The sequence below is a fragment of the Sciurus carolinensis genome, chromosome 8, assembly GCF_902686445.1.
Source record: "Sciurus carolinensis chromosome 8, mSciCar1.2, whole genome shotgun sequence".
Lineage (NCBI taxonomy): Eukaryota > Metazoa > Chordata > Mammalia > Rodentia > Sciuridae > Sciurus > Sciurus carolinensis.
Window position 1 is genome coordinate 97,920,196 of NC_062220.1, and position 13,782 is coordinate 97,933,977.

Below are 13,782 nucleotides of genomic sequence, written 5' to 3' on the forward strand. Positions count from 1 at the left end.
ATTTTGATATCCCTGACTTATTATTTGGGATTTAATTGATTGTTTCTATGCCATTTTCTGCATTTAAGGATTTGTTTTCACTCATCATTCTTACACACTTTTCCCTAAAATTGTATTGAACTGTTTCTTAAAATATGAAGGTAGTAATTCTTTTTCTATTTAATTCACAGCTAGACAATAGCTCCAGGTCACAGCTTGGTAATATTTCATGCTTTATAAATATCCTATTCAACTTATGTGTACATAAATCAGATCCCTTATTTTTAATCTCCCAATTTTTAGTATGTATAATAATACACACCCAAACTGATTTTTGCTTTTATTAAAACTAATACAGTGCTTATATTAGTTTTAATAAAATAAAAACTAACATGTTCTATAAAATTTTATAAAAAGTAAATTGGGCTCTTTCAGATTTAGTGTGTGATTAGTAAATGGGTTTTGGGGTTTTTTTTTTTTTGGTTTTGTTTTTTTTAATGTGAAGATAAGACTTTTGTGTTTAAATCTGTATTTCTCTTAACTGCTGCTAATAAAAGGATAATTCATGTTGATCACTTTTCTGTTTTAAGCCTTTATATTTTCCATAATTAAAGGTAATTTACTTAAGTACCTGACATTACAAAATATACTCCTGTTTCCCATGAGGCCTATCAAGGTTAATTCCCAGGAATAGCAGCAGCAGTCACAACGGTACCAAAGCAGCTGCAAGCTGTCAGCCTTTAAGGAACTGCAGCCTTATTTCAGGAAGCAATGCTAGAAGCAGTAGACAGACATACGGTCACACATCACCACAGAGACCAAGACAATGACTCACCAAAAGTCCCTTTCGAAACCTGAGGATGTAGAAGAAAACACCTGACATCTGTCACTAATAAAATATGTATGTGTTGTACTTTACAGCATGTGATTGTAGAAGCAGAGAAATTCAGAACACAAAGGAATGTAATTTCAGTACAGACAGGTCCCATACAAGAAAATCATGTGTATATGAATCAATTATTATTGTATATATAATATAAATTTAAGTACTTGGTATATTAAGTAATTACTAAAGCACTACACTAGTCACTATATACCACAATAATCCAATTAAGATTCCCAACATAACTTGAACTTTGAATTATTTTAACAGTTTCAGAGTTGGCTTTGGAAGACACAAATTAAGAGAAAAATCATGAAGGATACTATTTGACACATAGTACTAAATAATTCTTTTTTGTGGTGTTAGTTCACTGTCAGTGAATTCTCTTAGTTTTCATTTCTCTTGAAGTACCTTTATTTCACTTTATTTTTGAAGGATTTTTGAACAGAATTTACTTTTTAAAGCAGTTTAGATTCATAGCAGAATTGAGCAGAAGGTACAAAAAGTTTCTATATACTTCTTGTCCCTAAATATGCATAGACTCCCTGGTTATCAACATCCCCAGATTGGCATATAAATTACTCTTGTTGAACCTGAACTGACACATCACCCAGAGTCCATGGTTTCACTAAGGTTCACTTCATGTTGTGTATTCTATGGGTTTGGACAAATATATAAGGACATGTAATCCACCATTATAGTATTGTAAGAGTAGTTTCACTGCCCTAAAAACATCCCCTTCGCCCCACTTAGTCATGCTTCCTTCTCCACCTAACTCCTGGCAACCATTAATCTATATACATTTCCCATGGTTTTTACCTTTTTCAGAATGTCATGTATTTGGAATCATACAGTATAGCATTTTAGATTGTCTACCTCTGCTTAGCAATATGCATTGACGTTTTCTTCCGTATCTTTTAATGGTTTGATAGCTCACTTCTTGTTAGCACTGAATAACATTCCATTGCTGTTGTACCACAGTTGTTTTGTCCATTCACCTACTGAAGGACAACAGAGATTTTCTCCAGTTTTTGGCAATTATGATGATCTATAAACATCTACATACATGTTCTTGTGTGGATATAAATTTTTAATTCCTCTGGGTAAATACCAAGAAGTACATTTGCTAGATCAGACAATGAGCTTGTTTAATTTTGTAAGAAACTGCCAAAAAGTCACTTCCATTTTCACTCCCACCATCAAAAAGCAAGAGTCCCTGTAGCTCACTAGGTGTGGTGGCACATGCCTGTAATCCCAGGATTCAGGAGGCTAAGGGAGGAGGATCACAGAATTCGAAGTCAGTCTCTGCAATCCATAGCAAGATCCTGTCTCAAAAAATTAAAAGGATTGGGACTATAATTCAGTGGTAGAGCACTCCTAGGTTCAATTCCCAGTACAAAAACAAAACCAGAAGAATGGTTCGGTGGCTTCCATATTTTCACTAGCATTTTGTGTCAGGGTTCTGGATTTTGGCCATTGTAATAATAGGTGTGCAGTGATGTCTCATTGTTTTAATTTGCATTTCCATGGGGATATTTTCCTCTCGATGTAGAAGCCTGCACACTTTAGATATGAAATAGATAAATTCTAAGGTTTATTTCCACCCCCTGATTTCTTTCAGCAACTTTCATTGCCTTCTGGCTTCTGGTAAAAAGTCAGGTGTTATATGTATCATCACTGCCCCATTTACAATGTAATGATTTTCTCCTTAAAGGTGTTATCTTTGATTTTGGTTTCCAGTAATTCAATTATGATATGCCTGTGTGTGGTTCTCTTTGTACTTATCCTACAAAGAATTTGCAAATATCTTATATATTTCATCAAGTTTGGAAACACTGGCCATTTTCTTCAAGTTTTCAGTCATACCATATTCATTTTCTCCATCTCTATTCATTCTCTCCATCCCTCTCTCTTTCTCCCTCCTTCCCCTTCTGTAATTTTAATTACACATGTTAGAACTCTCAATATTGTTTATGGAGTCACTTGGGGCTCTTCTCATTTTTCCCAGGTTTTACTCTGTCTTCCTTTTTTTCCAGATTGGATAATTTCTATTGATCTATCGTCAAGGATACTGATTATTTCTTCTGCTATCTCTAATCTGTAGTTAAGCCTACCAGAGATTTTTTTAAAAATATTAGATGTTTTGATATCCAGTTCTAGAACTTCTATTTGGTTATTTATAGTTTTTGTTTCTCTGCTGCAAATTCTATATGTTCATTCATTAAAATTATATTTCCTCTAACATTCTCGAGTACAGTTGTAACTGCCTTGGAATCCTTGTCTGCTTATTATAACACAGAAAGCACCCTGTACTTGGTCTTGTGACTTTTTTTTTTTGGGGGGGGGTGCTGGGGATCAAACCCAGGGCCTTGTGCTTACAAGGCAAGCACTCTACTGACTGAGCTATCTCCCCAGTCCCAGTCTTGTCTTGTGACTTCTTTTTCCTTTGAGCACTAGTCACATAATCCTGTTTCTTCTTACCTCTAGGAATTTGGGGTTTTACTCTAGTCATGGTAAATGAATGATATGTTATATAAATTCTGATCTTTCTTGTGTTCTTCTCAAGAATTTGATTTTTTTTAATAGTAGAACATTAACTTGGAAGAATTTAAACCCCAAACTCTATCTCGTCTGTTTCTATGGTGAACAGTAGCTGAAATGTGTAGTTGGGGTTTTGATTGTTTATTTGTTTTGGTTCTCTCCTTTGTGGAATATTCTTCACATTCTGGCTATGCTTGCCCCAGACTCTGACTCTGAATACTTAATCTACAAGATTACAAGTTTCTGGGTTTTAGGTATCCTGTCTGTTGCAGACTTAAGCCTGTCCCGGACAGTCTTAAAAAATGAAAAACTCACCCCATCTTTCCTTTCTTCCAGTGTTGACTTCCCTCCATTTTTAACCTGATTTGGTCACTTTCCAATGCCTCAATATCATTGTTTTTCATATTCCAGAGTCTACAAGGTTGCTTGTGGGAGACTGGACTAATGAACTTCACCACTAATGGAAACCAAACCTCATTTTTTTTCTTCAATTAGAAAAAAATCTGCTCCAAATCTGGACATCTGTATTTTATGTTTGCTTATTTATTTATGTCAACCCTGTTGTTCCCTATCAAAACATGCTTAATTTCATTTCCCTCTACCCCCTTCTTTTAGAGATAGAACTTTATTTAGGAGGGTTCCTATCTACCTTTCTGTTGATAAGAATCCACGAGACTACTTTTTTCTTTAGAACCTACATACCAATAAGTCCTTCACTTATCTTAACTTACCCTTAAATTTTATTCCTGTGAATAGGTAAGTAGAAATATTGTAGACCAGTGTTTTTTGGTTTTTTTTTCTTTTTTACTTTTTTAACATTGAGGACATTTCTGGGAATATTTCCAGGCCTTCCATTCTATTATTCTTTTTGTTGATGAAGATTTTATATAGGGTTTTTATGGAGGTTCATGTAGCAAGTTTCTGAATAAAGGGATTTGAATTCACATCCAGCAGCATAACTCCAGAGGAGAAAGGATAAGGATCCTGGGACACTTCCCAGAGAAAATGAAAAATACTGCCAAAGAACCCAACCCATGACGTCAGCTCAATTCAAAAAACCTCTATGTGGCAAACTATGCTGGCCTAGGGGAAAAGACTTTGAGATATACTGTAAATAACTTTTTATAAACAGCTTAAGATACACAGGTTGAGTTTGCCTAATCTAAAGTCCAAAACTTTTAGAGTGCTGACATGACACTACAAATGTCATGACTTTATGTGACAGATGGCAGTTACAACCCAAGTGTGCTAAAATATAGTATAAAATTACCTTTGAACTATGTGTGTTAGATGTATGTGAAACATAAATGAATTTTGTGTTGAGATTTGGGTTCGATTCCTATGATATCTCATTATATATATGCAAATATTCCAAAATCCAAAGCACTTCTGATCCCAAACATTTTGGACAAAGATTTCTCAACCTGTAATTTACATTTCATACTATAATCTTTTTAAAGAGTAAATCTGAGTGAATGAATGAAGAGTTCCTAAACAACCTTCTCAGTAACTACTCTATTACAGATGAAGAGGGAAATGGTGCCCTTGCCTTCAGCTCTCAAGTACAATTATTAGAGATACCATTGTGTCTATTCCAAGTTGTTGATGGTGGCGATGAACAGTTACATTGGTGAGTTTCAAGCCTGGAATGATTGAATTTAAAGATGAAAAGAACAGAGATTCAGCATTCAAGGAATTCATCTGAAAACTCTCTGTCCTCATCCTGAGATGACAAGAAATCAGACTTGCTTCTTTTGTTTGTTGATTGGTTGGTTTGTTTGTTTGTTTTTGTTTTTCTTGGTCAAGTCTATACACAGAGAATTTCTTTCTCTAATTCAACCAGCTAAGTCCCTGACCCAAACATTAACTTTCTCCATTGGCTGCATAATTTTCTTAATGTCTGGTTTTGATGGTTGTGCTAGAAAAGACAAAGGCAGTCACATGTGGCTCAATATTCCATCATCAAAATAATGATTCTTGCCTGGCCAGTGGTGCATACCTATAATCCCAGTGATTTGAGAGGCTGACGCAGGAAGATCACAAGTTAAAGGTCAGTCTCAGCAATTTAGCAAGACCCTGTCTCAAAGATAAAATAAAAGGGGGGCTGGGTATATAGCTCAGTGGTAAAATACCCTGTATTCATTCCCAGTACTGCTAAAAAAAAAAAAAAAAAAAAAAAAAAAAAAAAAAAAAAAAGAAAGAAAGAAAGAAAAAAAAAAAAGACCCTTCTTTTCAAGTTTGCAAAACAGATGCACTAGTCACTTGAAACATTTGGGAACTGACAAAATCAAATCTTACCAGATCTAGAAATCTGTAAGTCACTTTTAACAACAGTTATTCATTGTGTAGTGTCAATGTTTCCTTCTCCTGGATGACTTTCCTGACCCTGCTCACCTCACCAGCTGACTATCTTATTGCTCCCTGTGCATATTTGTATCATATATTATTCACCATGTTGTACTGAAATTTACCTACCTATCTTCCCCATCAGACAATCTCCTTCTTGAGGATATACTTCATCTCTCACTGAACTCTGTATCCTGACCCTTCAGTTAGTAACCTAGAGTAAAATACTCAATACATGTTTTCTAAACACATGTACCCAAGACACAACTAGTGTGGGGTCATTAGCATGTTAAGAGAACATGACTAAAGATATTTCAAGGGAAAGATTCTAGAAGCAAGTATGATTCTACATTACTGAAATTGACTTTTTAAAAAAATCTGTGCTTCCAGAATGGAGGAACTTTGGATTGTGTAGATGGAAATGGGAGTGAAGAGTGGGGGAAGGAAAGATAGTGGACTGAGACAGACGTCATAACCCTATGTACATGTATGATTGCACAAATGGTGCGACGCTACATCATGTACAACCATAGAAATGAAAAGTTGTACTCCATTTGTGTACAAAGATCAAAAAGTAGTCTGTAAAAATTTTAAAAATAATAATAATAATAAATCTGTGCTTCAAAGACAATTTGTACCTAGACTTTTAAAAGGCATTTCTGTAATAAGCCATGATACAGTGGCACTTGCCATCATTTAACAGAATGGAAATGCAAAGCTTGTCCCTAAAATGGAATCATTTTTTAACTATGACTTCTTCACAGTAAAAAGGATCATATTAAAGTCTTTAGAACTGTAAAAGACATTGTAAAATACATTTACTCTAAATACCCTTTCTGTAATTACTCTTGATGTACCAAATAATCAAATATATTAGTGTCTCTCTCAGAATCTTGTCATTTATTAAAACAGAAAGAGAAATTGGAATGTATAATTGGGAACATATTTAATTTACCATGAGGTTAATTTGGGAGAATTATCAAATCTAAGAACCAGCTTACCTAAGTTTAATATATCTCACTTTTCTTCACAAAAATAGCATTACTGAGTTATACTTTGTTTCAGGTCATAAGCAAAAACGTTGCTGAGTTTTCTTTTTTCTTTAGATCATGAGGGGATAAAATGTCTCTGATCACTCAGCAAACCCTTATCTATTGTCACCATACCAGTGGAAACCGGTGTCAGTGAAGATGCTGGGTTTTTGCTAGTAGTGGCAGGGCAGGATCAATAGATATGACCTGGAAAAACAGGATTGCAGAATTGTTTTGTTTTCCTGAAAATAACTTAACTCCATCTCTCCACATTTCAAAAGGTTTACCTCTAAAAGGTAAGATGCTTTCTGTTCTTCATCTTAGAATAGTAGGTCAACCATTTCCCAATTCACCAGTATAGAACCCTGTTCTGTGGAGTCAATTTCTGGTTACTAAGACGGTCCCTCTCAGGAAAGGAGCAGGAGGAGTAAGATGAGAAAAGTTTTTCTTTAGGACGAAAGGTTGATGGAAGAAACAAATGAACTTCTGAATGTTGGTGAGTAAAAAAAGAAAGTAACAGAGAAGGAAAAAAAATTAGATGATATTACTTTATGTCACTGTTCAAAGATAAAGTCATTTTTTTCTAGTCTTCCCACTATTAGAAGATTTATACTATAGGGGTTATTGAGCAGTGTGGTTCAGGGGAAGACCATCCTAGTTTTAAATCCTCACTCTGCCACTTGCTAGGCTTCCCAGTGCTTGAGTTTCCTCATCTGTAAACAGGGACAATGATAATACTTACTGTCCTTCTGTATTGTTGTAAGGATTAAATGAGATAATTTGCATGCTGATGTTTGCACAGTGTTCAACAAATATCTGTCACTATCATTGTTTTTAGTTATGCTGCCATAGTCTTTAATCATTTATAGTCCTCTTTTTATTTCATGTCCTTAGAAGTCAAAAGACTATAAACAAAAAGGCACAAATCCATGAAGTGATGTTTCTTGAAGGAAAATAACTGTTATTTATTATTGTATTCCCAGTGCCTAGTATAGTGCCTGGCGCACGGACAGTAAATATTTTTTGAAGAAATGTAAGGCCCAGCTGGCAGGCCAGGAGCGTGGACAGCCGGTGTCCTGCAGACAGAGTGGGCCGGTGGCTATGGGGCCGGGCGGTAGGCGATATCCTAGCCTGAATGCTGGGTCAGAGCAAAGAACTTTTCAGATAGGAAAAATTAAAAAGCTAAAGAACTTGTTAGCAGAGTGGAGAAGGCTAAGCAGAAATCGGCCCAGCAAGAGCTGAAGCAAAGAGCAGAGATCTATGCCCTCAACAGTCATGATGGATTTGGAGCAGCAGCAGTTTGATGAGTTCTGTAAACAGATGCAGCCACCAGGAGGGTGAGCCAGCCTGTGTGCAACTGTGGGACCCTGGAGGCTTTCTTTGTCTGTGAGCTTATTACCAGTGTTATGCGACTGTGGCCCACTTGGAGCCTTACAGAGGAGACAAGAAGACATTTATGCATAAATCTGAACTTTCTTCCTATGTGTAACTTCTGCTTCACTGGTTCCTCCACTATGAATTGGCTCTGACTTGCTGAAGAGACTTGTTTTCTTCTAAGACAATAGATTCTTTTTTTTAAATCTTTTTCTATTGTTTGAGAAAAATCAGTGTTTCTTGTGAAACTGTGTAGGTCCTCAAAAAATGCAAATAAAATACTAATGAAATGTTAAAACAAAAATAAATGTAAGAACCATTATTACAAAACATAATTTTAATTGAGTCTTATGGGTTGAGTTTTGTCCCCCAAAACTCATATATTGAAGTCCTAACTCCAGTCCTTCAGAATGTGTATTTGAGAATATGGTTCTTGATATAATTAAGACAAGGTCAAATACTGGACTAGGGTGGACAATTTCTATTGTTTAAGTGAATCTTCTCAGAAACTTTGAATTTTTCCTGATGCTACAGAACTCTACAACATGGAAATAACCTCATTTCATCATCAGTTTCTATTCATGAGATGACTTTTAAAAATAAAATCTCCAGAACTGCTGGACACAGTGGTGCATGCCTGTAAGGCTGAGGCAGGACGAATTCAAGTTTGAGGCCAGTCTGGGCAACTTAGTGAGATTTTGTCTCAAAATATAAAATAAAAAGAGCTGGGAATGTAGTTTAGTGGTAGAGCACCCCTGGGCTCTATCCCCAAAATAAAAATAAGTAAATAAGTAAAATAAAATAAGAATCTCAGAAACTTATTGTCTAGTCCTGTAGATATATTAGGTATCAAGGAAGTCAAGCAGTTCACTGCTTTTGCTTCAGTAGTCTATTGGCTGAATTGGACTGGAATATAGTACTTTTCTGGCAGTAGCAGACTGGTGGTTTTGCAAGGATGAACTCCCTGTGTTTGGTTAATGCTGAGTTTAATAAAGCATCTCTAACCAGATGTTCTTTTATGTCTTTCTGTGCTGTCTCTTTGAATCTCTCTAATTTGTTCCTTAAAAGGATTGAAGTGACAAATATGATCCCAGGACAATTACTACTCCACAAAAATCCTTGTTAATTATCCTCGTGTGGCCCAGTTTTTAAAATGAACCTGCTATTTTAATCCATTCATTTTTTTCACTCATTCATTTACTATTTACTGCCTTCAACATGCAACCACTTGATGGGGGTATTCTTTACTGTTATGCCCCTCAAAGTTAAAATATTCATAAAAATACTTGAAACTTATCTAATTTCAGATCAAAGTCAGATCTATATATAATGCTCCACACAAGTGCCTATTTTCAAGTGAGATTTAATACACAAAAGAATCAGTTAAGTCAAGGAAATTGGAATATTCTTTATTGTTTATTGTTACATTTATAATCACTTGTCCTTGAGAATGAAGAAGAAATACTACCATAATCAGAAGTTTTGTGAACTGGTATTAGTAAACCTTTCACAATCTTTGTAATAGTATTAAAGATGGCTACTGAACTTTGAGTAAAATTAAATAATGGGAACTGTTTTATTGCTCTTCTCAATCTGCTTACCGTCTCTACTAACTTAGCAATAAAGCCAGAAAGTTAGCCTGCTCCCAGCCTAGAACTGAGCAGTATGATGCTGTTTCCCAAAAAACTTAGATAACTTGTTAGAATTGTGCCTAATCAAAAAACAATTTCATGTTACATTTGGTTTTGTTTGGTCTGAATAATACCTGCTTATATAAAATAATATCAACTAAGGCCTCTGTTTTAGAAGGATTCAAACCATCAAAAAATTGCAGGCATCTGAATATTATGCAACTAACTTGTCATATGAGTTTGCTAGGGTTGCCATAACAGTTGTATGTCCACAGGTTCTGCATCTCAGATTCAACTTCAGGTTGAAAATATATGGGAAAGAATTACAAGTGTACTGAATATATACAGGCTTTTTTTCCTCATTATTCTTCCCTAAACAATACCGTATGACAACTATTTGCACAGTACTTACAATGTATTATCATAAGCAATCTAGAGATTACTTAAACTATATAAGAAGATATGCACAGGTTATATGCACATCCTACACCATACTGTGTAAGGAATTTAAGCATCAATGGATGTAGGTACTCATAGGGGTTTTAGAACCAATCATTGTGGATACAGAAGGATGACTGCACTCTCCATGTAGCGTCCTTTCATTTGCAGAGTTTTACACAAGGGAAAGAAAGGAGACTGAAATTTCCAAGTTTCTGCCAATTCTTCTATTCCCCCAAAAGTAAGACCCAAAGTGGATGGTTCTTAATTTAGCAGAGCATGTATGAGTTTTGATATGCAAAAATAAACCAGACACTCTACACAAGTAGAAAACTAAATTGATTTGAAAATAAAGCCAGGTGTGGTGGTACATGAGTATAATCCCAGCAATTTGGGAAGCTGAGACAAAAGGATCACAAGTTTGAGGCCAGCCTCAGCAACTCAGTGAGGCCCTAAACAACTTAGCAAGATCCTGCCTCAAAATATAAGAAATAAAATAAAATAAAAAGGACTGGGGAGGTAGCTCAGTGGTAAAATCCCTGGGTTCAATCTTCAGTACCCACCCCAAAGAATATATAAAAGTCCATTTTAAGATGTTTCACTGGAGTAATATGAACTCTATTCCCTTTGCCTAAAATTTAATAGAGGCATGTGCACACACAAATATCCTCTCACAAAACTTTTTATGTCTAATGTGAATAGATTTTTTTGAGAAAAAGTCACATTCCATGGCTGGATCAGAACAGTGCACAAGAGTTAAGTATGAAAAAGATTGATTTGGAGAAAGTCAGCCTGATGAAATTAAAAGAAACAATGAATTTTCCACCAACTGTAAGATGAGTATTAACTCAATTTTTGAAAGGTTCGAGGGTAAAATTTATCAGAATGACTTTGACTGCAAGTAACAGAAAAAAACCCTGATTCAACTTGACTTAAATAATAAAGAGTGCATTATATCATATGACAGAAGCTATAGAGGAAGAGCAGGAAATATGAAAGAAGGGTTGATTGGTATGAAGGATTTGGTTCTTTCAATATATTCACTCTGATATTTCCAGCTGATAGCAAAATGGCTGTAGTAGTGCCTGGCAACACATCCATATATAATATCCTGAGGCAGGAGAAAGCCTTTTCTTGGGATCATTGTATAAATGAGGAAATCTTGCCAAGTAGCAACTCCAGCTGACCTTCCTACATTTCTTTTCTCTTTTTTGGTGGTGGGTGCTGGGGGATCAAACTCAGGACCTTGTGCATACTACACAAGCAACCTTCCTATATTTCTAATTGGCCAGAACTCTATCATATATAATAATAATAATATATCATTAAACCAATATCCTAACAGGGAAGGTTGTTCCCATTCTGGATCCTTAATTACTTTAGACCAAACAGGATTCGTGCCTATTGTGTTCACCAGAGTCACAAGGGGGATGAGCAGATACCTAACAGAATCAGTTTCTCAGTATATACTATGACCATCACTGGCGTGTGAGTGTCAAAGAAAACACTGTATTGTAGATTATCATATTAATATATGACAGATATATATATTATCCATATATAATAGGTATGTTTGGAAATCATTTATGTAAAATACTTGGATTATACAGCTTGTAGCATATTAAGGCTGATTTGATTATTATAGTGATTTCAGTAGTTCTCTCAACAAAAGTATTGTGTGTGAATCAAAAAAAGTGACTGATTTTTTTTTTATTGTAAACAAAAGGGATACATGTTGTTTCTCTGTTTGTACATGGCGTAAAGGCATACCATTTGTGTAATGTAATGACTGATTTTATGTGTCAACTTGACTAGGTTGTGGACTTCCCAGATACTTGGTCATAAATTCTAGGTATGCCTGTGAGAGTGTTTTGGAATGACATTAACATTTGAAACAGGACACTGAAAAAACCAGGTTGCCCTCCCCAATGTGGGTGACCCTCCTTAAAGGAAGACCTAAATAAAATATAAATGCTAAATTTCCTCAAGTAAGAAGAAACCCCTCATGCCTGACTTGTTAAGCTGGGGCATTGGTCTTTTCCTGCTTTTAGTTTCATACTAAAACTGACAAATCTTAGTCCTGAAACTGCTGGCTTTCTGACTTGAACTTATACCATCTGCTGTCCTGGTTCTCATGTTTTGAGCTCAGGCTATGCATATGAGCTCTACGGGTTTCCAGCTTGCTGCCTGCAGACTTTGGGACATCTCAGCCTCCATTATCACACGAGCCAATTCCCACCTGGATCCCCATCATACACACACACACACCCTCCGTTGTTGATGCTATTTCTCTGGAGAACCCAGATTAATGCATGAGCTAAGAACTCCTCCCAAATCAAGTTCTTTCTCCAGTTCTTATAGGTGAATATGTAAGTCGTTTAAATTATTCTTCTCACTTGCTGTTGAATTTTGTGGATAATTAGAATTCTAGTTCTACTTCAATTTTCATTGATTCACTCATGATCACTGAGTTCTTTCTACTGGAAAACGGGAAAAGATAGGCTAAAATTCTTGTCTACATTCAGGGTTCATGTTAAAACAATTTTCAAGAAATTCTCTGATCTAGACCACCTTAAAAATCTCCTATTACTTTAATGTCTCATTATTATTTTAACATACTGCTCTCACACTTTTTGCCTTTGGGAGTTTTTGTTTTTGTTTGTCTGTCTTTTTTGTTGTTGTCATTGTTGTTGTTTTTTGTACCAGGGATTGAACCCAGGAGCACTTAACCACTGAGCCACATCCCCAGCCCTTTTTATTTTATTTTTTTAAATTTTGAGACAGGGTCTGTCTAAGTTGTTCAGGGCCTCACTAAATTGCTGAGGCTGACTTTGAACTTGGGCTCCTCCTGCCTCAGCCTCCTGATCCACTGGGATCACAGGCATACACCACCATGCCCAGCTCCTTTGGGAGTTCTGGCTTTATTTTTGTGTATGTGTCCAATAGAGATTAAAAAAGAGATATTTGGGATTTACACTTCAAATTTCATTTAATAAATTTTTAGCAAAGAAAGAATGCTAATGTATTAAACACACACTTGTAATCAAGTTTTTGGTTTAACATTGGGAAACCTCATGCAAATACAAAAGGAATAGAGAATTCTAATCTCATTCTCTTTGACAATGATTAGTCCCTGGCTCCCCGCAAGAATAAAAGGAAAAAGTGAAACTTATTCCATGCTGCATAAACCTACTCCACCCTGGTGACTTTTGCTGATCACAGAAGTGGAACCAGGCGGATGGCAGGCTATAGAAAACATCCCATTTGTGCATACACATGAGGATAGGGCCTAGTACTTTCTACCTAGGTTTAGGGGCAAATTAGAAGATCCCAGACATAATACCGTAATAGCAAAACAGCACTAAAACACAAAATCCAAGGGAACATTATAGTCATAAGAAGTCATTTGTAACTGTTTAACAATTTACAATCCAAAAATCAACAACTTGTATGATTGCAGAATATAATTCTTTTTTGTAATTTGCATTGAATTTAAGAAAAATACACTTTCTCGTTTCAGGATTATTTGCATAAATTTGCCTTCTGTCATAATTTTAAG